General features: G+C 43.7%; 1 pseudogene across 1 annotated transcript; it reads right to left on the reverse strand.

Moving 5' to 3' along the window:
- Window positions 1–2,773: 2,773 nt before the first annotated feature.
- On the reverse strand, window positions 2,774–18,372 carry LOC110323824 (annotated as a pseudogene). The gene is made up of 3 exons (XR_002380647.1): window positions 18,321–18,372; window positions 15,938–16,037; window positions 2,774–4,167 (listed from the first exon to the last, which is right to left on the reverse strand). The product of XR_002380647.1 is annotated as an NADH dehydrogenase [ubiquinone] iron-sulfur protein 2, mitochondrial pseudogene (transcript).
- Window positions 18,373–23,188: the final 4,816 nt, after the last annotated feature.

Here is a 23,188-nt window from a genome sequence, read left to right on the forward strand (position 1 = left end):
CATGATATGCACTCACTGATAAGTGGATATTAGCTCAGAAGCTTAGAATACCCAAGATACATTTTGCAAAATACATGAAACTCAAGAAGAAGGAAGACCAAAGTGTGGATACTTCGTTCCTCCTTAGAATGAGGAACAAAATACCCATGGAAGGAGTTACAGAGACAAAGTTTGGAGCTGAGATGGAAGGAAGGATCATCTAGAGACTGCCCCACCTGGGGATCTATCCCATAATCAGCCACCAAATGGAGACACTATTGCATATGCTAGCAAAATTTTGCTGACATGACCCTCATATAGCTGTCTCTTGTGAGTCTATTTCAGTGCCTGGCAAATACAGAAGTGGATGCTCACAGTCATCTATTGGATGTAACACATGGCCTCCAATGGAGGAGCTAGCGAAAATACCCAAGGAGCTGAAGGGGCCTGCAACCCTATGGGAGGAACAACAATCTGAACTAACCAGTACCCCCTGAGCTTGTGTCTCTAGTTGCATATGTAACAGAAGATGGCCTAGTCGGCCATCATTGGAAGGAGAGGACCTTGGTTTTGCAAAGATTATATGCCTCAGTACAGGGGAACACCAGGGCCAGGAAGCAGGAGTGCGTGGGATGGGGAAGCAAGGTGTGTGTGTGTGAGGTTATAGGGGACTTTCAGGGTAGCATTTGAAATGTAAATGAAGAAAATATCCAATAAAAATTGTTTAATTAAAAAAAAAGAGCAAAGGAGGTGCCAGTGTGTGCACTAGGGAGATGGTGGAAGATTGGATTCGACAGAACACTCCAGTTTCATGCGGTTCCACTCCAGCTGAGCAAACACAACAGGCAATGTAACGAGCACAGTGAGAGCTAGGACCATGCAGTGGTCCTCTGATGGTTTCTGTGGCCTTTGAAAGGTGGGCTCCTCTTTGTCATCATAGTCACTGAACACAAGCTCTGCCTGCTTATGTCTTGATTCCTCATTAACTCCAGACAGATCAAGTCACAACCTCTCCTCTGCCCCATTCACCATGTGTCTTCAGTGCTCTGCACACTACCTCACTCGAAATACATCCCTGTAAATGATCTCAGGTTCTCATTCCTTCTTTAGATCAAACCCACTATTGAATTTTGAATAAACATTTGCATAACACCTGCTATGTGCCAGAGAGCAGCAGAGCCAAGATTCAAACTTAGTCTGTCATGCTTGACAAAGCTAAGTATGAAGCTTCAGGCCTTCCTGCCCAGTCTTGTACCCAATACTCCTAACAACAGTAACAGCATTCCTAACAGTAACAGAAAAGCAGCAACTACAACAGTTTACTGAACACTGTAGCCAAGTTCTTCAACTGAATTTATAGCATCAGTTCCCAGGAAGACCTAGGGAGTGAGAATTTGCATCATTTTAGAGGTACAGAATCTGCCTATGAGAGAAGGTGGGTTCTTGTATTGGACCACAGGACCAGCACACAGCTGACTTTCAAGGGAATCCAGCCTCTGCCGATCCCAGACCTTGGCACTGTATGATGATTCAATGCTTTGACCAATTGTTGTCTTTGGCCTGATTAGTAGTTTTCTTTTCCAAGGATTGTCCATGTAGACATCCATGTAATCATGGTCGCAGATCCATGTGAGCAATGTCTGGGGAGTGTCTGAATCTCAGCATTGCAGGTGCAAAGACTATAAAGGGTCACCATGATGTTGTCATGGTTTAATGGAGACTGGCTTACCTTTGCGCCTCAGAACATGTCCTATCTCTTTGGTGTCTTTATCTAGCTGCTGCCCTATCCTCATGATGGGAAAGGAGTTTCAAGTCTGCAGGGGCAGCTCCAGTTGCTTCACCATCTTACTTACACCCATGGGACTTTTCCAGAAGCATACCAAATACATGAATTATGCATACATGGCTTTAAAAGTTGACTGTATTCATCTTGAACCCTGAACCCACTGTCAAACATTGGGGGAATTGTTTTATAGACTTATATGGATGCAACAAGGGACAAACAAATGGAGGCTCACACTTACCCTATTCTTGATGAGCCAATGTGGTGGTACATGCCTTCAATCCCAGCTCGTGGGAGGCAGAGGCAGGTGAATCTCTGAGTTTGAGGTTAGCTTGGTCTACAAAGCGAGTTCCAGGACAGCCAGGGCTATACAGAGAAACCCTGTCTCAAATAGCCAAAACCAAACCAACCAGCCAACCAAAAAACCCAAACTAAACCAAATAAAAACAACCAAACCAAGACCAAAACCAAAACCAAAACCAAAACCAAAACCAAAACCAAAACCAAAACCAAAACCAAAACCAAAATGACACTATCGCCAACAGCAAACAAGTTAGGAAGATGGAGTGGTGCTCTGGAGATGCAGGGACTCCTTGATTCCTTATGTCTTTCTAACCAACTGGAGATTGGTGACCACACATGCTTTGCATCCCTGGTAACCTGGTTCCCTGAGCACCAGAAGAACCCTAATTAGTCTGTATCCTATACAATGAGACAAAAGCAATGGTCATGCAGTGGGAACTCTGACAGCAATGTCAGGTTGACATAAGCATTTCTACAAATTCTCCCTCAACTTCTTCTTTTTTCCCCCCACCCTAGGGTCCAAAAGGTGGCTAATTTAATATAATTTCTCCTTTTCTAGTATATGCACAGAAGCCTGTACTGCTAAGTCAACAAGTACATGGATGTTTGTTCATACACGCAGAGACTCCCAGCCTCGTTTCCCACCAGGCACAGGCCTCAGAGCAGCAGCTGACAGGCAAGGGAACTTGAAGGCTGTGCTTTTGCTCATCAGTCCATTTCTCCAAACACAATATCCTGGGTACCTATGATAGCTATGACATCTGCCAACATGTGTCCCTCAGACATCTTGTCCAAACCAGCCAGGTGAGCAAAACCTGGAGCCTTGATCTTACACCGAATAAGGATGGCTGCTGCCACCAGATACCAAGTAGCCCCAAATTCTCTCTTAGGAGCCTCAATGGCAGTATATGTGGCTCCTGGAGGAACTTGATAGCCCTCTGTATACAGCTTAAAGTGATGAATTAGTGACTCCATGGAAGTTTTCATCTCTGCTTGTTTAAGTGGGGGCACTTTGGCATCATCAACTTTGATCTCCTCTGGAGTGATCTTGTTCAGATCCCGTCCAATGATTTGAAAGGACTGGTGCAACTCCTCCACACCACACAGGTATCTAGTGCATAGCACTCCTCTCAAGAACCAACAGGAACATCAAACTCAACCTGTTTGTGTAATAGGGCTCGGTCTTCTGCAAGTCCCAGGGGATGCCTGAACCTTGGCGCATCACCCCACTAGTTATTCACCCCACAGCTAAGTGTGTCTTCTGCTGATACAATGTTGACTGTGCTATTTTGACAGTTTCTATTGTTGGTCAGCATCTCCTCCACTTCATCAATCTGAAGAGAGAAGTGCTTGGAAAATTCATAAATGTCATCATAAGCCCCAAGAGGTAGATGCTGGTGCATTCCTCCTGGTTGAATATAAGCAGCATGCATTCGGGCTCCAGACACCCGCTCAGAGAACCCAAACATCTCCTCTCTTTTTTCAAACATCCAGAAGAAGGGAAGTCATGGCACCAATGTCCAGGGCATGTGTGATGACAGCCATGATACGGTTTTAAATCTGTGTGATCTCTCCAAAGAGCACTTGGGTCTGCAGTGCCCAGGGAGGAGATGGGATGCTTAGCAACTTCTCCACAGCTAGCGAATAGGCCTATTCATCACCCATCACGGACACATAGTCCAACCAGTAAAGTATGGAAGGGCCTGCAGATAGGTCTTGGACTCAACAAACTTCTCAGAGCCCTCAGTGCAGAAGCTCAATGTGAGGGTCACATTTCCAAACCGTCTCTCCATTCAATTCCAGCACTAGTCTCAGGACTCCATGGGCTGCTGGTGCTGGGGCCCAAAGTTCAGGGTCACAATGGTCGCCACTTTTTCCTTGAAAATGTCCACATCATTCCAAGGAGGAGTTTCCAGGGGACTGTTTCCTTGGAGGGGGTCCATGACAGCTCCTGAAAACTGCTCTGTCCTTTGCACATCTGGCTGCTGCTGCTGAGCACCTCTGCTGGAAGGCGGATCCCAGACCCAGGGGCTGCAGTACCAGGGCCCGGAAGGAGGCAGCATAGAGCCCTCAGGAGACTGCCATCTTTACTGGGCTGTAGACTGAAGGGAGAAAGAACCCTCTCTTAACTTCTATCCAAACCATCAGTTTACAGTCTAGCTTAGCCCACACCCCCCAGACCCCTGCTGTTTTAGCTTGTGAACTCAGACTCACAGCAGGGCACATAGGATGAGGGAGGGTAGCTACAGTTGCTTGAATTCTCAACCTCCTAAGCTTTATCATCCCTGGAATTAGGACAACAGCAGTCCCTCCTTTGTAGGATCAGGACAAAGTTAAAATGGCTCTGAGCTCCTACTTTGACGGATACTTTCCTTAAAACTTACTTTGTTTTAAAATGTTTATGAATTTGCAAAGAGTTAGGGCTCATTGCAGTGTTTCTCAAACACACTTTATTTTTATTGATTCTCTTTCTCCCACTTATGCCCCCCTCTCCCTCCTGAATGCCCCTCCACTGCTGGTATTCTACTTTAAGGTCACATGTGACTTTTTGCCCTCTATGCTTCCATCCTCCGCTTATCAACACCTCTTGCTATCATACTCTTTTATCTAGATTATGACAGATGCATTTTTTTTTTTAATGAAGAAAATATAATGAACGAAACTCCCCGTTGTCATGGAACTTCAATTTTGGTGAGATAATCTACATTAAAAAGGCAGCTGGATACCTAGTTGCCACAGTTACCAGCTGTATGTTATTTGGCGAACCATCTCACTCTACAGAGAGTCACAAAACTGGAGTAAAAATAACATCTCCAAGTATTATTTTAAAGATCCAGTGAAGCCAGGGAGAAGGTCTTTTTGTTAGTATAGTCAAGGTTACTTGCAAAAGAAAGTGTTTCTGGATCTTGAGGCTATAGCATCTCTTCCAGCTATAAGGAAATTCAGGGGTCTATATAGATTCCCTCAAAGAGAGCAGAGGGCATAAAAGCTGAGGACCCTGTTATCTCAGCAACCATGTGGGAAGTCTAATGCCAAATGAACAGACTGAGGAGAACATGGGAGAAGAGAAACACTATGGCTCTATCCCACTGGTTCTCTGGTGGGTTGAGAGCCTTTTGACAAGGCTGTCTCCAAAAATATTTACATTATAATTCATAACAGCAATAAAATTAGAGTTTTATGAAGTAGCAATGAAATAATTTTATGGTTGATGTTCACCACAACACGAAGAACTGTATTAAAGAATTGCAGCATTAAGAAGATGGAGCATCACTATTGTAGGCTAACACTAGGCAGCTACAAACCAGAGCAACCAGACTGTGTGGGTTATGGGCTGTCCTGAGTGCCCAATGCAACAAAGGCAAAGTTTAAAGGATGATTAGAAAGATCCCAGAAAAATGACATTATCAAGTACAAAAGGCCCTGTTTCTAGTCAGGCCTACAGATCAAGATCAACAGTAAGACAGAGAGAAAGCAGATAGTGAGGGGGCATGGGAACTCCAGAGCAGAGGGTGGACCAAAAACCATATATGCTAAGAGTTCACATGGACTGAGGAGGTGGCTCAGTGGGTAAGGCACTGGCTGTGCAAGCATGGGGACTGGAGTTTGGATCCCCAGTAGCCACATTAAAGCTGAGGGCAGCAGCCCTGGGGAGGCAGAGACAGGCCGATCTCAGAGCTCACTGGTCAGCTAGGCTAGCCAAAATAACAAGCTCTCGGTTCAGTGAGAGACCCTGTCTTAAGAGATTTCATTGCTGTGAAGAGACACCGTGACCAAGGCACCCCTTTTATAAAGGACAGCATTTAATTGGGACTGGTTTACAGGTTCAGAGGTCCAGTCTGTTATCATCAAGGCTCCGGCATGGCAGTGTCCAAGCAGCAAGCATTATGCTGGAGGAGTCAAGAGTTCTTCATCTTCACAAAAGGAAGCCAGGAGCAGACTGCTTTCAGGCAGCTAGGAGGAGTCTCAAAGCCTACCCTGACTGTGACACACTTCCTCCAGCAAGGCCACACCTATTTCAACAAGGTCATACCTCCTAATAGTGCTACTCCCTGAACCAAGCATATTCAAACCAACATAGAGCCTGTCTCAAAATCAACGTGGGCACTCTATTGAGGAAGGCATCATTGATGTCAAACTCTGGCCTCTACATGTGTCCTTGTGGGTGAGCATACCTGCATACACATTCTACACATGAAACTTTCATCTACAGTGGGATATTTTTAAGATGGAGTCTTTGGGAGTTAATTCGGATCCATTAGTAGAGGCCTTTATGACATTTTGCTGTACTTATGAAGATCATAAGTAAACTATGAACTAAAGATCTCCCTCCTCTCTTCGCCCTACTTCTCCCCGCTCCCTTCACCATTAGATTTCCAGCCTCCAGAATCGTATGAAATCAAGGCTTGCTGTATAGGCTCCCATGGCTATTGTTTTGTGCTACATCAGTCCACATGGACTGAGACAATGAGTAACATCCTGGATCCTCATAGCTGGGTTTTACCACTGTCCATCCTGTTTTGTTCCTTGAGAGGAAGTTGATGCTGAGAGAGCACAGATGCTCTATCCTCTGGATTCTGAATGAGTTCGCCCACTATGAGGGGTGGGTGGGGCTGGAGAGAGGGAAGAGAGGTTAAAAGCTTGAACATCTTGGTTCCTTCCTTCAAGCCATAGAGAGATGTCTGCATCATCTGCTTTCTGATGCTTTCATGTGCTTTGTGTCCCTTTGGTCCTAGAGATGTCAGGAACCCCACTATTACCAGCCTTAGAAAACTGCACTTGCTCCATGACTTTCCTATCCTCTGCCCACAGCTTTGTAAATGGTCTTGCTATGCTAACTGACTGTGCCATCTGTCTTCTTCTGGTTCCCTGAGCAATACAGAACTCCAGGGCTTAGATCCAAGGCTCTGTCTCACTGGGTTCTGTTTGCATAAGCTCTCAGTGGGTCAACTCAATTTAAAGAGGTGGTGCTAGAAAAACCCTCAGTAGAGAGCAGAGAGAGTTGGAGTCATGACCTGGGAAAGAGTCTTGCTAAGATCTTGAGTTTAATTAGGATAAATACTGAGTTTAAAAAAGAGCAACAAGTAATAAATAAATTTGGCACCACACTCAGTGGGAGCCAAGCAGTATTCTAAGTGCAATGTATGTGTGAAGCTCTTTAGTCACTGTGCTGGCTAATTTTATGTCACCTTGCTACAAGACATAGTCATTTTGGAAGGAGGAATCTCAATTGAGAAAATTCTCCCATCATATTGGCCTGTAGGTAAGCCTGTGGTGTATTTTCTTGATAGATAATGGATGTGGGATGGCTGAGTCCACAGTGAGTGGTGTTGCCCATTGGCAGGTGAACCTGGACACTACATAAAGGAAGGTAGAGGAAGTCAGGAGGAGCAAGTTAGTGAACAGCATTGCCCCATGGCTTCTGCATCAGTTCTTACCTCCAGGTCCCATCCTTGATTTCCTGCCCTGACTTCTGTCAGTGATGAGCCATGATTTGAAAGTGTAAGTGAAATAAATAAACCCTTTTCCCCATGTTGCCTTTTTGGTCATGGTGTTTTGTCACAGCAATAGAAACCATAAAGACAGCCACCACAAGAGAGCTATTGAATAGATAGTACCGCTAACAGTATTTTGCAAAATGAAGAACAGAGGACCGAGCAGCCAAGTGATTTGCCCACGATGATATACATAATAAGTCATGTCAGAACTGCCATTCTGGGCTGTGCAGCTTCCTTGAGCTACCTTCTTTATTAGACCTCTGTATAAAATGGCTCTTTCCTTATGCAGTAGTGCATTGATTTCATTTATAGGCATACTAGTTTTTTCAGATTGTATTAATGGGGAGCTATTTGTCTAAGTGAAACATTTGATGGCTTCCTTTACCCCATACTCTTCTAGGGCGGGCTAGATGCTAATGATCTCATATTAGTAAGCCACATGTGGGATTGTATCCCTAACTTGCCACCTAATTGTAAATGAATTTCCTGACCTCTGTATATCAGATTCTTTTTCTATAAAATGGGTCTAATACGAGCAGGCAATTTATAATGTTTCTGCGAAAATTAAATGAGATGTCATCAATCTCTCAGCTCAGCAGGAAGGAGATGTTAATATAGAGTTGGCTATGGAAGAAATTCATTGTAGGCAATACCTATGTAAGTCTCTGAGGAAAGAGAGTACAGCAGTCATAGCAACACTTCAGACAATGAGGGACATCTGGAACATGTAGAAGGATGGGTAGGAAAGGCTCAAGGCCTTAGTTTGCTCTGAGAAAGGTCTCAGCAGGCCAATGGGAAGTTCGTCCACGAAGGAATAGCGCATTGAACTGAGATGGCCAGTATGTGGTGCTCATACCTGTCTCAGGTTGCAACTATCGGAGGCTAGTACATACCATCACAGCTACCAAAGGTCTTAGCTCCTGTCTGCCTCAGGCAAACACAGGGTAAATGTTAGATACTGACACCATTATGATTTTAATTAGGAGCCTAAGGAATGGAAACAAGTGTCCCTATGCCCTACAATACAGTTGGCTGTGTGTCTGCCTATATCTAAGAGAACTCCATTACTTGACACTTATTAAACAGGCAAGACAGATGTTATTTGAGCTCTTGTAGTAGAAGAGACAAGCTTCATTGTAGAACTGGGCTCAACTCTGAATATAGCAAAGACAGCTTGAGATTTTTAACCACTTGGCAGATAGAGGAGGCCTGCAGATGGAGTTTGATTGAGCAAAAGAAATACGGGACACTTGCCGTCTTACTTGCTTTTCTGTTTCTGTGACAAAATACCCTGACAAAAGCAATTTAAAGACAGAAGGGCTTATTTGGACTCGCAGCTCTAGGGTACAGCCCAGTCATAGTGGAGACATCATGACAGCTAGAGGATTGAGGCAGGTGGTCATAGGGTGTCCATCATCAGGAAGCAGGAGGCAGTGAATGCTGCCGCCAAGCTAGCTCTCTTCTTTTTGCGGAGTCCAGATCCAGGTCTAGGAAATGGTGCCCTCACTTTTAGTGTGGGCCTCCCAACCATTGTTAACCTCATCAAGTGTACTTAACATACTTAGAAGCACGTAGCCAACACTAACTAACTAAACTGGCTCACTATGAATTTTTCTGTAGAATATCCAAGGGTTAAAGTCTGGCCAAGGACAATGTTTTTGTCATCTTTTAGCAGGACTCATGGATGGGCTCCCCCTGCCCCCTGTCTTTCTCTCTGTCTGGTATGCTTCATGGCTCATAAAAAAGGTCAATGATCATTTGGGTGATGTATTAGTTAGGGTTTTACTGCTGTGAACAGACACCATGACCAAGGCAAGTCTTATAAAAACAACATTTAATTGGGGCTGGCTTACAGGTTCAGAGGTTCAGTCCATTATCATCAAGGCAGGAGCATGGCAGTATCCAGGCAGGCATGGTGCAGGAGGAGCTGAGAGTTCTACGTCTTCATCCAAAGGCTGCTACTGGAAGACTGACTTCCAGGCAACTGGGGTGAGAGTCTTAAGCCCACACCCACNGNGNCACACCTATTCCAACCAGGCCACACCTCCAGATGGTGCCACTCCCTGGTCCAAGAATACACAAACCATTACAGGTGACCATCAGGGCATGTGAGGGCTGGCCTTTCTAAGCAGGACCTTATGGTCAGACTCAGCGTCTGAGTACTCATATACCACCTGCAGACACCCTGTCAATGTCTCCTGGGCCTCTTTTAAATTAAAACAACCCCTGAGCTATTGGCAGTCTGTAAATAGGGTCCTTCTAGACATAAGTGCCTAGACAGACATCAGAAATGGCATGTTAGGCAAAGGCATTGTTACGTCAAGAGAGACCAAGGCTTTAACTCCAGAATTTTTTATTCTAAGTTTAACTTCTATTTATTAAATAGTTTAGACTTTTAAAAAAATCTACATACAGTGTATTTTTCTATAATGTCACATGTGAACCAAAGAGTCCTTTGCATCCCTCAAAATCCCTTTGAATGGGATTTATGGCATCACAGTTTTATTCTCAATAAATTGTCTATATTAACTTGTATTAAAACTAATTATATATAAACACACATCTCTATCTCTATATCTATCTATTTCTAGCTAATCTCTATCTGTATCTCTCTCCCTCCCTATCTTTGTCCCTGCTCCTACTCCTATCTCTATCTCTACCCCTATCCCTATCCATATCTATATCTGCCCCACCTTATATTTTGAGAAACAGACTTTAGAAAGGGCATTTGTCATCCTCAAGGTTAAATATTGGATGGAAGACTTTAAACACTCATCTTTAGCATATTTCTTTCTTTTTCTACACCATCTATTTCTTCATCTGCCTCTTCATCCTCTCCATTCTTTCCTAATGGATGGATCATGATCAGTGAAGTGTCATTTGATTTCCTTGATGTAAATTGACATGAGGGTAGAGACATACTATTTTAAATCAAGTCCTAGAAATAACTAAGATATTGGAGAGAATTACCAGTATTTGTACTTTTCCTGCTGCCTGCCAGTCTAGTAGCTTGCTTAGTGACTGGTCTTCAGTGTGAGCTTTCTACTGCTTTGGAGCTGGTAACTTTGAAGTTCATTACCTCTCCAGGCAGCTCAAGGCTGGCCCTGTTCATCTGCATATACATCTCTTATGATGCTCAGAGCATTTATTATATGATAAATATACTAATATTTTAATATTAGTCATTAGTATACTTGGATAAATTGTAGGGCCTTGATCATCATCAAGAAGGAAGCTCATTGCAGAGTAATATCAATTTCATTTGATTCTAGGATCAACACATGGATTCTAGAATAAGGCAGACATCAAGAGACAGGAGAAAATAAGGGCCTTGGACTTGAAAGACCTTGATTTGAAGACAGGATTAGAGGCTACATAGCCTAGAAGAAGTTATTCAAACTGCTGATCTTTATTGAGATCCTTGTTTATACATATCAAGGCAGGGTTCGAAGTAAGAATGTTGCTCAAAGAATGAGAAGTTCTACAGGCTCTGTGGGTTAACTTACTACGATTATTTTGTGAAATAAACTTGGCTTGCTTTAAACTGTCCACTAAATTCATTTCTCTATACCCAGATATCGGTGTAGCCCTCAAACCTGGTCAGAGAAGCTTCTTTGTGCCGTGGATGGTGGTGAATGTAGAAACTCACAAGTTGCCAAAGGACAGAGAATACGAATACGTGTGTATAGAGTGCTTAGCCAACATTGAACACCTGTATCACACCTTTCCCCTCAAGGCCCAGGGACCATGGTGAAAGAGGGGGCAGAAAGGTTTTCAGAGCCCAAGATCACAGAGGACCAGAGTCCAGCCACGTGTTCTGGATAAGCAGAGCTTACGAAGTCACAGCAGCCAAGGAAAAAACCAGCTCAAAGGTTCAAAGCTGTCAAACATTCTAGCAGGGAGGTTGAAGGGGGTTATACTCTACCCACCCAGGCCGAGGGGGTTCCTGACCATTGAAGGCGTCTGGGGTAGGGAGGGTCAGTTTTCCTTTAGGTGTGGCCCTTGCTAGGTTGGCTGTGCTTCAGTGGATGGCTCCACACTCATGAGTATACAGGCAGCAGGAACCAGCCTTGATGGGACAGGAAAAAAGAAGAAAGGGGAGAAAAAAGAGGGCATGAAGGTGGGAGGGTGTAAGGAAGTGTGGGGTAGAGATGGGAGGAGTTGGCGGAATGGGGGATTGAAATACATTATATGCGTGTGTAGGAATCTCAATGAATTTGTGAAAAAATGCTTAAAAATGAAGACTGAGGAGCTCAAGAATCATGCTCTGGGAGAGGGGATATGTCAAAAGACTAAAGGAGCATCCACAAGCAATTGCCTGATCACTGCCACCCTCTCTGGGAACAATACTCACAAGACTGATTGCATATGAATATTGACACATATACTTGCTTAGGATAACATTATATCAGATCTTTACGATCCCTAGCAGAAAACAAACTTCAAGTTTCTCTGAGATGAAACGTTTTTCTTCATCCTTTTCCTCCTTCTTCAGCTCACTCAGTTCTAGTCTTTCCCACCCATACCACACTTACTCATTCACTCCCCCAACTACAGGCTCCTAATGGCAATCTTATATGTTGTCACAGAGCCGATGCCCATAAAAGCTTGCATTACAGAGGATGGGCTTAGATGTTTGTTGTTTTTCCCTTTTCAGGCAGATCTGCCAGACCATGATCCGATAGAAACTGCTATTAACTCATGAGTAGATCTTGCCTTTTATAGGTGGTAAGATGTGTATGTCCTGTGGACTACATCCAAATGGTCTCGAAATTTCTACAGATTGTCAGCTAAAATCTGCAAGTAGACTAAATGCCAGTTTGCTGAGCCCTGCAAGGGGAATTTGAGGACAATGTACAAATAAGCATGGGGACTTCTTGGTGGTTGCCAGGGAACTAGCTGCAGAGTGCATACACTGGGCTCTCTCCTGCTTGACACCAAATATACTATGAAAGCTGGGAGCTTACCTAAGCCCACAGATGAAGGAAAGTTATTTTAGGCATGGGAAGAGAAGATGGAAGTAAGTTATCTGGTTCAAAGCCTTTGATTAACAGTTGGCTGTGATGTCAGGCATCACGGCTCTACTGCCCTCGAATTTGCCTCTATCGAGACTCAGTGAAAGACCATTAGCTCCATCCAAAGGAATGAAAAACCATTTAGAGGTTTCAGTGAAAGGACATGTGTAATCCTTTGTGAGGTCAGGCCTTTCCACCCTTGGTTTTGCTCTGTGGACTGGGTGCCCTACAGACATACATAGAATGATGAGTTTCCCTCTGAAGGACCACTGTTAGAACGGTGTGCCATGTGTTCAGTGGACAGCTACTCACTACAGGATGGATCTTCCATGTGGAGCTAGAGTCTTTCATCATTAAATGCTCTCCGCATGCCCTTCTGCATCCCCAGCATCCATTATCACAGCCTGTTAGCCCGCGTCCTTCTCTTGGGTGGCCCACCCAGCTGCACACTTCCCACTACCTCTTCCTCAGGACTTGAGGTTCATCAATGCTGTTTCAGCTCCTTCAGATACTCACAGAAACCACGCCCCACCCCAGAATGCTGTTTGATGCTTGCCAGGATCTGCATATGCTTCTCTCTCCATCTGGAAAGATTTTCTCCACTCCCCTCTCTCTGGCTAACTTTCCAGCATCTCTTATGAATTAGCTCTGGCCTGAGGGAAGGACATCAGCTGTGTGATTGATTCACCGGTGCTACCCAAGCTCCAGCATGCTACTTGCAATGCAGCATAAACCGAGGGATCCTACTTGTCTGCAGGAACAAGTCATTCTCTTCTGGGAAACATGGTTGTTGATAACCACCTCCTGGATCCCTTGTTGGGAGGGGTCTGCATCTGTGCCCATGGTTTTCCTCCACATCCTGTATTCTACCTCTAGATTCTAAGATTCTCAAGCATAGAGGCCATGCTCACTCATCTTTTAGGTTGTCGATGTCTAGCTCAGGCCCCTGATGCAGTGGATACTAAAATCAGTGTTGAATAATTAAAAATGGGACTGATGAAGATGGTTTCTGCTCTCAGACACTGCCTCATTGTGAGTGAATTTTTTTTTCTTCCCCTTTCACTGGGCATAGAAGTCTCTCTGCATCTACAGATTGACTACATCAACTCAATGAAGAGTTATTACTTGATCTGTAAAACAAGATAGCTTTGTAAGAAAGGGGTGACCTTGGGAATGGTAGTTCTTCAAAATCCAGCCTTCTAATCTGACAAATGGGCATTAAAAAAGTCCCGGCTGTTGTCTCATGGGTAGGCACTTGACAAGGACTCAGGTTATTTAGGTAATAGGGAGATGGCCTTGGGAATTAAAAGTGAGGGAGTGGGTCAAGCAAAGCAGAGAAAAGATTTAATAACAGATTTCTATGGACAAGATAGGCCTAACCCTGCGAGAGGCCCTCTGAGGAACCTTTCAGGATAGGCCTCATATACTGTCTTGAGATGAGCTGGAAGCTTGGCAACTGCCCTCCTCCCCCACTGGTTTAACTTTGGTCCTGGGGGATCGACTTCCCCTTTGTTCTGTAACTAAGCAAACACTGTTTTCTTCTCCCAACCCTGGGATAATGAAGGAACAGCCCATCAGAGGAAAAGCGTCACACATAGACTTGGGATATTCTTAGTATGCTGGAAAATGAAGGCTAGAGCTGCAGGTGGCCTCCGAGGTGGACCACAGAGGAAAGGACTGTCTGTAGAGAGTGTATCTGTCTATCCAATGGCCCATCCTATCAAACGGTTTCCTTAGAAAGTAAGATGATTCGTTAGCCTAACATGTGATAGAAACCAGGGATATGAAGTATGACATCGCCTTACATTTCAGCAATGCCCCATCCCCCTACCAAAGAAACTTCCTACCCCTTCTAGCCCTGTCTTTCAACCTCTGTCCTCCCACTGCGGACTGCTGCTGTTGAATTAGCCTCATCAAACCCAGCTTGCTTTGTTCCTGAAGGGTCCTGGAGAAGCTCAGAGAGCTCTGGTGACGCTCATTATTTCTCCACAAGAATTGGAGACCTCCAGTAATGAGGGCTCACTCTGGCATGTCTTTTCTTCCCTGTCAGAGAGCCAGTGCCACTTTTCCCACCCTGTCACCAACTTAGGGGGAGGCCTGACCATGGAGGGGGTGCATGGGAGAGCTGATTTTTCTCCTGCACAAGGAGCCTGCTACAGTGGGGGTCCTCCTGTCACAAACTACCCACCACGAGGTGCCTGGGAATCCAGAGAGCCCTTCATTATGAAGCTTCCGTGGCCTGTCAGCTCCACAGCCAGGATACCTCAGACTTAGCCTCATAATGAGCTTTTTTGGTGTGGTTCCTTGCAGGCTTTCTTTCCACACTGAGGAACTGGATGCGGTTCCATTAGCAGGGCCAGTTTTAGTTTAGTTGCCCACAATTAACTATGCTGCAAATGGTGAGGCTGGGGGATGCATTGACCTACTTGATAGAACTCTCTGGTAATGACGATGCCTTGATCTTCCTTTGAAGAAGTGAGGTCTTAAATATTCATATGTTTTGAGCCAATGACTTTATTTCTTGGCATGCTTTGTAAGGACTATAAAATGCTTTTCCGACAGACAGAGATGCTTGTCCTAAAATTACTTGTACGTGGAATGGCAAACAACAATAAAGAGGGCAGTGACCAAATCTTATGTAATCGTGTGGAAAAATCATACGAACAAAATGTTCAGATAAAAATAGGGATTTTAATATTAAACTGCAGCACAATCATCCCAGTGAAAATGAGCAAAATAAAAATAGCCTATAAAATGTTTTGTCAATGGTAGTAATTTCACGGATTTTTTTTTTTCTTTTTTATTCTCTGGACTTTCATGTCTTTTTATGTTAAGCACACACTTCAGCTCAAATAACCCCTCTTTTTCAAATGTTATATAAAACGTGCATCTAAAAATTGAGTAAATGCTGTCTTTGCAATTGAGAAAAACACATGTGAAAAAGACTAGAAGGGAACTCAGAAATCCCCACTGCTAAGGAGGCAGAGACCCCCTGCACAGCACCCTCTTCTGGAGAGCAGAGGAGAGGTGAGAGATCCCAGGCTTCACCTTCAGAGAGAGAGTGTCCCTAGTCTCTCCCCGTGCTGACTGGCTTCTGGCAGTTCCGATTCAGATCTAATTCAGTGTGGCAAGTGCCTCTTGGGGACTTAGATATACTTTTTTTCCCCCTATATCATAAATGTTTTGTACTGTTGCCAAATTACTTTTACCATTAGGAAATGCCAAAGCACTTTCGAATGTAAAGATTCAGCAATGTGGTAATGAGTTCCTTCCAATATCGTAATCTGCTCTGGTCTATCGGGTCCCAGGCTTATTTCCATCTCCAGAGAGGCTGTGCTTGTGGCTCTGTTTTCCTCTACCTGGTGTCCACACTGTCACTCATTATTCCACTGCTTTCAAGAAGTGTCGCAGGAGGAAGGCTGAAGAAATTAGGAGTGTTGGGTTTAAGAGCAAAGACATCTAAAAATAGGCAGTGCGGATAGAGGGGAGCAAATTTGTTTCCTGTGGGCCCAGCAGGTGAGACCATGACCAGCGAGGAGAAATTGCCATTAGACAAATGTTAGCTTTCAGAACTGCATTTGATCTACACTAGGCAAAGGGGCTTTAAATACTGTCCGAGGATCAAGCAATTTTAGACTCCTGCCAGCTCCAGGGTCTTTTCAGATCTCATACGTCCAAGAATCATGAGCCTCCCATGCTTACCCAGAATACATTTCTTCTCACTCTGGGCTAGCCTATTTGCAAGGCTAATATAATCAAAATTTTACTAAACTGATTGTGGTTTATTCCAAACAGTGCCTAATTCTAAGCAACTGCTCATCCCCAGCTGAGTTGGGCCCTATTGTTCTTGGGTAAAAATAATAAATAAATAAATAAACAAATACAATATATGAAAATTCAAACATAAGCAAGTAAATTAGGGGGATAATTATTTGCAGAACAAAAGGATTCCCCACAGGGATTCCTTAAACTGAGAGCTCTCCAATAGTATTTACAGTGTAATTAAATTAACCAAAATATGGTTAACACTTGACTCTACAGTCCTCACCTAGGCCCTTCCTCTCCCTTATAACCCAAACTGATCTGAGCCTGGAGGCTCAGTCTTGCCCGGGGAGCTAGGGACTGAACTCCCCTCTTGAAGAGAGGTGTCGAATGTCCATGACTGCAAAGATTGGGATCATGACGACTTTGACATTTGTGATGCCTGGGCCTTTGCAGGGTCTTCCATTTTGTTCTTCTGCCTTGATTTGTATCCGCACCACTTTCATTCTTGCCTCTGGGCTTCTCCTCACAGACTGCATTTGTAACAGTCAGGGTTGGAGCTGAACCTTCAGGGGGTGACAATTCAGTGCGATGAGCTGGTGACTAAGGAGCACTGGGAGTTGTAAGACCGAGGAAAAATCAAGTGAGGCACTTGGAGATTGGGTACAACAGGAGGCAGCTACTGTGCCTGAGACTGTATTGATGGATGGGAGGGCAGAGGAAGAATGACTTCAGAGTCCAGGAGTAGAGGCTGTCCAGTTGGAATTGGAGCCCAGGAGTGTGGGCAGCCTGGGGGGAGAGAGGTTCAAAAGAGAGGTGAAACTTGGGAGAGATGGGGTCGGCTTTCCTGCCTTCTAGCACATAGCCTGACCTTTTTATTGGCTGAATCAAGCTGAAAGGCAGAGATAGCAACAAATCCTAGGAAATGTCTGCAGGGCTCAGCAGCAGTGAAAAGAGCTGAACAGACGCTGGGTAGGGAGCAGATGTGGGTATAAGCCCATGGCCTTGGCATGACACCCAAGAAGCTGAGTTGAGGTGAAGAATGAGTTCACTCAAGACCTCAGGGGCCAGGATAAAACCAGTACTTTAAGAAAGCAGTGATTATACTAGCAACTAATACTTGTCCATTGCTTACTAGTAGTCATCTGTGTCTTCTATGAGTATGACAGGAGTCCCCTTTTGGGCAAAGATACATGAAGGAACGTAATCAATGCCCACAGGAACCAGATGAAGTTCCTACTGTCATCATCATCTCTCACTTTATAGGTAGGAAAAGGAGACACAGAGATGTTACATCGTTGTTCTGGGCCACAGAGACATTAAAGGGTTGAATCAATATTCAAATATTAGCAGTTGGGTTTAGGAGCCCCTGTGATTAACCTTGCTGATCTGCCTAAGTGTGAAGTCCTTAACCAGTTCTTGTTAGACATTTCTCTAGTTAATTTCCTTGCCCTGGAAAACAAAACAAAACAAAACAAAAACCAGACAACCCATTTCACAGAACTGTTGTGAGATTAGGTGTAAGGGTAGCAGCGCAATGCCTGGCATACAGAAGATAATACGTTTACATGCTCAGAGAGTTCCCCTGCTGGGAAGGGAGATCATGTGATCAGCTTTCTGAGTCAAACCCAGTTAGGTCTTTTCTCTGCTTTGCAGTCTTTGATCCCTAGAATCTCTCTTTCAAGACTCTAATTTCATATATCACTCATGTCTCTCATGAACACTTTGTGGTCAATCTCAGGATAGCCAATATTCCCAAGTAAATCAAAGTTGTTGGATAGTAATAAAGATATATTAACCTCTCTGATTCCTGCCAGATCTTTATTGCAATGTCTGCAAGAGGGGATTACTTTTGTGCCATTTTTCAGTGCTATCCATACTGGTCAAAGGTTGAAATGTATACCACTTTTAAAACCATGCCTTAGATTCAAGGGAACCAAATTCCATGATTGCATTTTTGCCTCTAAATCTTTAACCTACAGTGTTCTGAACCCTGAAATGTAGAGCCACATTCTTCCTTGTTCATCTCCATGACTTGAATTAAGTGGGATCATAAAGAGGAAAATAATAGCAACGAGTATAGCTAATGCATGCCGCTTACTGTGTACTAAGCTTATGCACTGAATTATTTTCACTTGTTGTCTTCACAGTCCAGATGATGCCCTAACACATGTTTGGAATAGCTTTTCTCATTCAAGGCTGCAGATCATACAAGTGACAGAGTCAGAATGGGAACTCAAGGCATCTGTGTTCAGAACCAAAAAGTGCCAACCTCCCTCTGGTCATCACTGTGCCAGTGTGAGATATTTTCTGTTCTGAGCTCCTATACCAGCAGATAATTTAGGTCTCAATGATATCCAGTGGATGAGGCAAATATCTCTCCATCACCATGGAAGTCTCATGGCTTCTTTCATCTTCCCTGATAGAAGTAAATGTGTTGCAAACCTACCATTTATTCTTTTTTAAACAGAAGGCTTACTTTTATTTCCGTGTATATATCTGTGTAAATGTATGCCATGTGCGCGCAGGTGCTCTTGGAGGCTAGAGGTGCTTGATGCCCTGGAGCTTGAGTTGAGGATGGTTGTGACCTGCTGGACATAGGTGCCAGACACTTAACCCAGGTCCTCTGAAGGAGCAGCAATTCCTCTAAAGCTTAGATCCACCTGTTTAAAATCCCGTATTTTAGTGTCTTCCCTAAAACATCTGTGATCTCTCAACTGTGTTATGATCCTCACCCATAACCCATGTTCTTCTGTAAGTCTTGAAAACAGCTTACATCTACCAGAGCTTAAAGCACTGTAGGGTCTCACATGTGATCCTGCTCTCCCAGAATAGTCTGTGTGTAGATTTCCTGACCATCTTTGAAGCATGATGTAGCATCACAGTATAGAGAATGAGACTTCTACTTGTGGCCAGGAGTAACTCTTTGTGTACATTAGAAAAGGCTCCTATCTTCACAATCAGTTAGGAAAAAGATCATCTTCTGGAAAGACGTATCAGACAACTCATGTTATTTTCTTACATCAGGATATAGAAAGACATCAGCTTGCAAGCAGGATGCACATGGGTTGAGTTTTAGCCCATTCTGGATCCTTAGCAGAACTGCAACATTGCTGTCTTAAGGATCCTGCTGATATCTGTGTTCTTCCCTTAGTAGCTCTCTTAAAGCTGTAACAAGGCAGACACATAGTAGAAAGTTTAATGGTGAAAACTTGTTTTGGGCTGTGCCTACCTCCTTTTTCCTAATAATCTACTCAGAATTTCAGTTCTTCTACATGCACATGCTATGCACACATACTCTGACCAACATGCCAAGCAATCTTGGGCCTCCCTACCCATCCCCATAAACATCATAGCCACCCCTCTCTGGACAATGGAGTAAGTTTCTACTAATAACAATCAACCTCTATTTATCTTCAAATATATTCCCAATGCACTGGGGCACAAAAATAGAAAGGAAAACCCAGCATCTGCACAGCAGAAGGATTATATCACCAAACCTGTCAGTCATAACAGAACTCCTTGCTTACTACACCTACCCCTCAGTAGCCAAACTAGTCCCTGAGTTGATTCCCATTAGAAGAAGCTCCAAACAATAACCAGGGTCCCAATGCACCCTCATTCATGTGGCCCACTGCCAATCTTGACAGTAATCTTTTTCTAATTCATGTTATTGCCTCAATCTAAATAAGGTTGTCTCGCTCTAGCAGGTATGTATTAATCCTGATTTTAGCACTTTGAGGAAGAGGCCAAGAATCTGAGTATACTGGGCCATACTCCTGACTACTGGGATTGGTCATGCTTTCCAAATACTTATTCCCAACAACCAGGCTTCTATACTGTGCCCAGATCCCTGGAAAACATATTATAGAATACTTCTTCCTTTTGAGCAAGACTCACTTGCCCACTTTACACAATACAAGGACTCAGTTGGAAAGTCTCTGGGGACTAAATCTAACCCATTATACTCAGTAAAATTCATTTCTAAATGAGGGTCTTCTTGCAGTTCCATGCAATAGATCCATGAGTGATGTGAAATATAAGGCAGAGAACTGGTATTTGTTGCATCTTTGAGCCCAGGAGAGCATGTGCCTCTTCCATAGGGATACTCACCTGCACCCAGGAATCTGACTAGACAGGTCCCAAGACTGCGGCAGGCAAAGGCAGTCCTACAAAGTCCACAGCCATACCCAAGACAACTATCTTGGGTAAGTGAGAAGACAAACTCACAGCCTTTAGACATTTTAAGCATATATGTTTAATCCTCCTGCAGTAATTAAGCTCATCAATCTTTTTCTCTGGTCCATGAGAAGACTCAGCAGGCATGTAAGTTGCCACATACAATATCTTTCAAGGTCTCCAGGATTAGGCATTACAGTGTTACTACAGTATCACAGGAAAAGGATGTCTAAACCAGTAGTCTTCCAGGGTTTTAATGTGTGTGTCTATATTATCAAGTGTTTAAAGAAAGCTTCTATGCATGTATATCTACTTATTCATTATGTATGTAGATGTTCTTTACTTAAAACAATTCAGCAAAGGTGCCATTTTGTCAACTTGACACAAGTTAGAGTTCTTTGGTAAGAGAAGCCTCAATTGAGAAAATATCTCCATCAGATTGCCTGAAAGCAAGTCTGTCGAGAATTTTCTTGATTAATGACTGGCATGGGGTGGTGCTACCCCTTGGCCGGCGGTCCTAGGTTGTATAATAAAGCAGGCTATCTATGTAAGGTCGTGGAAGCAAGCCAGTAAGCAACACCTCCCTTCAGTCTCTGCTTCAGCTCTGGGTCCCGGGGGGTCTTGCCTTGCCTTCCTGCTCGGACTCCTCTTGGTGCTGGAGTAAGAGCTGAGAGCGGTTGGGCCGAAAGAAGCCCTTTCATCCTCATGGCTTTTGGCCATGGTGTTTATCACAATAGAAAAGCAAACCGGGACATCAGGATTTGTTTTTAACATTTTGGTGATGCTGCAAAAACTGTCCTTACAGTTTGGAATTTGGCCTTTTCCTTGGCTAGTCACTTGTGGCGTGGCTTTCTCCACTAATGATGGGCCCTAACAATGACCTATGGCTCCTACAGCCACTCAATCTTAGTGGTAGACAGCCAATACCCTACAGAGTAAAGTGGGGGGAAACTGATGTTTGCAGGTTAGGTCTCTCTCTCTCTCTCTCTCTCTCTCTCTCTCTCTCTCTCTCTCTCTCTCTCTCACATTTTGTTTTTGCTTTTGTCAAGACAGGGTTTCTCTGTGTAGCCCTGGCTGTCCTGGAACTTGCTCTGAAGACCAGGTTGGCCTTGAACCCAGAGATCCTCCTGCCTCTGCCTTCGAAGTGCTGGGATTATAGGCGTGCACCATCACTGTCAGGAAACTATATATATTTTCAACTTGAGATGTTTACAACATAAGTTGGGGATCAACTGCTTTCATTTCTTCACTGCATACATGCCTCTCTGTACTTACATTTGCATGCCATAAGTTGATGAAAAATAAAAGTAAGAAATCATGTATTATGACAGATATGAACAGAACTAGAGAGATGACTCAAAGGATAAAAATCTCTTGCTGGTAAGCCAGGAAATCTGACTTGGTCTCCAGAACCCACATAAAGGTAGAAAGAAACAATGGACTCTACAAAGTTGTTCTCTGATCTCCACATTCAAAACATACCATGCATACCCATGTACATGTGCATATGCATATACACATCATGCACACACATAGAATAATAAAAAAAGAAAAAAATTAAAAAGTCAGATGTGAACAGGAAGTCTCAGCAGCACACAGGCTCACCTTTGAAGGAGCCTTTATCATCTCTTTCTCATGACTGTGGTAAGAACCTGCCCTTTGCAGTCAGCCAGACCCGACTTTTAATCTTTGTCTTCCCGTGACTGAGTGATTTAGGGTAAATAATCTCACCTTTAGCATCTTAGTTTGCTTATTTGCAGAATGCCTTTGTAAGCCACGAGGTAGCCCCTTGCTGGGAACTAGACTTATGAGGATACAAGTCATTCTGGTTAATTTCAGAGAGAATCTGCTCAAATTTCTTACTGTTATCTGATGTCTTGTGCTGCTGCCTGAGCATACTGGTACCTGAGCCTTTCTCTGTGTATAAGTGAAATAAGATGCGTTTTAGGTGTTTCCTAGGGATTCCTAACTACGTAGAGAGAAAGGTAATCAGACGGGTAAATAGATGTAGTAATGGTATCATGCCTAGCAATAAGAGGAGTGACAGAGCCCAGAGGAAGAGCATCTGATCTGGACTGGCCAGTTCCAGGAGGCTGCTATGTGAACCATTGCTTTAGCTCTTCTGACTGCCTCACAGTCAGGGAAGGTTTTGATTCTGATTCTATCAGGACATTTATTGGCCTCCTACCTGGTCCTTTAATTCTTCCTGCTCTCCCCCTTTTCTTTTACTATTTCCAGCACATGCTCAGTGGCAGGCAGAATGTGGGTCTGTAGAGTTCCCACCCACAAGCTACAGCAGACAGGACATGGTGACTGAGCTGTGCAAGGGCACATGCTCTTCTGTAGGCTAGGCCCACTGTTGCTGTGTGGAAAGCCTCAGGCCACCATAAAGAATTTAGTGGTTTGTTTATACCCTACCTCATTCCAAAGTATCATTTGAAATGTCTTCAAGAGATATGAATAATGCAAGTCAAAAGATAAGTGTGCAAAGAACAACAGAAACAAATATCTGTATTTATTTATTCATTACAGGCATGTGTTATGAAGACCAGGCAAGAATCAGTAAATAAGCCTCTTTCTCTTTTCTTTTCTTTTCTTTTCTTTTCTTTTCTTTTCTTTTCTTTTCTTTTCTTTTCTTTTCTTTTCTTTTCTTTTCTTTTCTTTTCTTT

Source organism: Mus pahari, chromosome 6 (genome assembly GCF_900095145.1).
Source record: "Mus pahari chromosome 6, PAHARI_EIJ_v1.1, whole genome shotgun sequence".
Taxonomy (NCBI): Eukaryota; Metazoa; Chordata; class Mammalia; order Rodentia; family Muridae; genus Mus; species Mus pahari.